Below are 3,834 nucleotides of genomic sequence, written 5' to 3'. Positions count from 1 at the left end.
TGCCGTCCACCATCACACACATATACACATCAAATCAAGAGATTAATCCAAGAACTAGGTGCTAGGAAGGTATACTTGATCATCTCTTACCTCTTTGTTGTTTAATTTTGATGTTTGATGGGTTGTGTGAAAACCCTAAATCGGCCGATCTTGTATGTATGTGATTGTTATGATTCTTGTTAGTTGGATAATAGATTGATATTGATACATGATTGATTGTTGTTCTTGATTTGAATTAAAACACAAACCCTAATCTTGTATGTATGGTGTGATTGATATGCATGGATAGTAGTTATAGTGTCTAGAGGGTTATATGGATGCATGATAGTTCATAGATTGTTATTATGATGAGTTTTGATGTGAACAGATTCTGGACAGAACGTATATACGATGTTTAACTGACTGTAACGAAGTGTAAACGTGAAAATTGATTGAGATTGTGGGTACTGCAGTAAACTAGGTTGAGTCTAGTTTCTATGAAGTATAAATTCGTAATTTTTGGATAAGTGGAAGTATACTTTTATGATTTTACAAAAACGTGATGCAAAGCTGAGCTGTTAGACCTGCTGTTAGGTTATGTTGTAAATGTTATATCTCATGAACTACGAGACCAATTGGGTTGGTTCCACTTCTGGAGGTTGACTCACTGAGTTAGGAACCAAACCCAAGTGGTCTTGCATTTATTGGATTTTTCGTTTAACGGGAATTGCAAATAACATTCTGATGTGCATGAATCTGACTGATATAAGTTAGCTGTAATGTTTTGATCATTATGAACAATCTATATGGAATAAAAATAAGATAAAAGATGTTCTGGAAACCTAAGATATGTATGCTCCTGTGGTAATTTTTGGTAAATTAATTGAGACGTTATAATCGGTAAACTAGTGCAATCTTTCAAGTAGAAATTCTGTCATAACGAAACTAGCTGCTGAGTTGTATAGGAATGCATGAAATATGATAGTTTTTATATAATTGTTGTATTTTGACCAAAATACCCTTGCGGGGAATAGTTGCTAGTTGATTGCCATGAATTGACCAAATTGCCCTTATGGGGAATAATGGTTAGTTAGTCTTTGTTTGTTGACCAAAATGCCCCTACGGGAATAATTGCTAATAAGTATGTTATTAATACGTGACACGAAAGTAATTGCTCACTCATGTATCGTATCACAATTTTACTTGTTTAAGTCACACACGATTCACAAACGAAACACGAAACATGTTACGTGCATAGGTATTATGTGCCGAGTCTAGAGACTCGTTAAACATTCCGATACTTAGAAAATCTCTTTGTTATTTTAGAACGCTAGAGAGTTTTCTACGACGCGCATCACTCGGTGATCTAGATCGGATATTCTTCGCAAACAGTGAGTTCACTTACCCCACTCTTAAACTGTTTTCAAACGTTTTTCACTTGGGGGAGATAACATACTCCGATAAACATATTTTCTGAGATAAACGCATATGAAAGATTTTGTTATAAATTATATATCACTTGTAAAGGCTAAGCGGCATACATAACATTTGAAGTCTCACACATCGGACCGGTTAATATTTGGAATAGCGAGTCACTTTTGGGTAGTACTACTGGGTTTGACAAACCCCACCCGACGCTAAGCTCAACTGGAGGTTGAGTGGGTGTAATTTTGGCTAACACTTACCATGGTCTGGAGGACCTGGTGACGGGCACTTGATAAACAGTCAGCTTCGGTCGCGAACCACTTAGCGATACTTGTTGTATAGATTAGCTACCTATCGATATATAATTTGACATAACACTATCTGGTAATGCAAAACACTTAAACGCTGTAACGTGGTTACACACTTAAACGCTGTAACGTGGTTACACACTTAAACGCTGTAACGTGGTTACACACTTAAACGCTGTAACGTGGTTACACACTCAAACGCTGTAACGTGGTTACACACTCAAACGTCGTAACGGGGTTACGCAACATTTAAACGTCGTAACGAGGTTACGCAAAACGCTAAACGATTTATCTTATTTTACTTGTGAACTCACCAACCTTGTGTTGACACTTTTAGTATGTTATTCTCAGGTAGCCGAGGCGGGCGCGCGGTTTAGGAGCATGCATTAATGAAAACACTTTTATTCTGCAAACTTAATTTTAACAGTTACATTTGGTTTTAAGTCGTCCTGCGTGACGCAACTTTTGAATTAAGGTTTACGCTTCCGCACTTACTTTCATTTAAACGTTTTTCTTTGGTTTGGTTATAACTAATGATTCCGATCCTGCCAGTTCACACCCTCTGACGGTAAAACTCCGTTAGTGGATTTTGAGGGTGTGACAGATTGGTATCAGAGCCATTGGTTATAGCGAACTAGAAACTGCATGCATACTAGACTATAACCGCGACGACCCATTAGTTATAATGATACGCACTGCATAGGTTTGTGTAGTCTTCAAATCTTATTTCCTTATCTCCTTCACTCATACGCGCGCATATACCCGGCTTACCTGTAGGAATGTCGACGCCACCCTCATCATCATCCGATTCGATGACGCATGCTCACGGGAAGGAACCGCAGTTACCTACTGCCTCGCCACCCCGTGTAGTCCCGGAACTCGAAGCTCCTGCACCAAAGAGGTACCGCCTATCCGGAGGCTTGTATGACAACAACGTTAGCTGGGAATGGTACCCCAACATGATCAGACGTATGGTCTACTGTGAACAAGTTCCCCCATTGCCTCACCCGAACCACCCTGCTTACCCTAACACTCTACCACCTATAACCGAACCTGTAGAGCGAGTTCTCGCAGCTGTCGTTTCTTGTTTGGAGCGTGATGTGGGTTACATGCGCTACACTAGAGAAAATGTTGCCAGACTGTTTAAAGATGGAACCGAGACTCAGGAGGAGATTGCCCGCATGGCAGCGGCAATGAAAGAAATGCAAGAGACTTGTGAGCAACAAACCAAGGTTATGATGAAGATGCAAGCCGAGATGATAGACTTGCAAGAGCAACTCCAAGAAGCAAGGACCCGAACCGAAATAGCATTAGAACGTTGCGATATCCTACAAATGCAACTTGCCCAGAACGTAGCAGAACCTGAGGCAGAGCCCGAGGCAGAGCCTGATGTAGAACCTGAAGAAGATCCCGAAGAGGAGCCTGAGGAGGATCCCGAGGAAGATCCCGAAGAGGAGTACTGTCCGAGGGAAGAAATTTCGAAGTTAGAGTCAGAGTTTTGGTCGTTGAAAATGGTGGGTTCAGAGATTGAAAGCTACACTACTCGTTCGCACGAGTTGGCAGTGATGTGTCCGCGGATGGTGGATCCGCCGAGCAAGAGAATAGAGATGTACATTGATGGGTTAGCACCACAGATTCAGGGTATGGTGACGTCTTCCAGACCAGCCACGATCCAACAAGCGATCCGTTTGGCTCACAAACTGACGGATCAGGCTGTGACCCAGGGTGCGTTACCACCGAGGGGTTCGACTGTTAAAGCCCGTGACAACCCGAGTAATGACCACGTCAGCAACAGTAACAACAACAGCAACCCGAACAGCGGGAAGAGAAAGTTTGACAACACCAGATCTTCATCCTCAAACCTCCCACCGCAACACCACTACCGTAAGCCCGAATTTACTCGGAGTTTCAACACTCAGAATCACAACAACAACAACAACGGTAGCGGGCAGGTTTCGAGCGGATATGTTGGGAAATATCCAAAGTGCAACAGGTGCAACTTTCATCATGTTGGTCAATGTGACCGTGTCAAGTGTCAAAGATGCGGAAAGATAGGTCATCAAGCGAAGGAATGTAGAGGAGACCTTGCGGCGAAGGGTGCTCCTAAGCCACCGATGACGAC

This window comes from Bidens hawaiensis, unplaced genomic scaffold (genome assembly GCF_021521415.1).
Source record: "Bidens hawaiensis isolate Kalapana, Puna unplaced genomic scaffold, B.hawaiensis_p1.1 tig00027796_1, whole genome shotgun sequence".
NCBI lineage: Eukaryota > Viridiplantae > Streptophyta > Magnoliopsida > Asterales > Asteraceae > Bidens > Bidens hawaiensis.
This window is presented reverse-complemented; position numbering follows the sequence as displayed.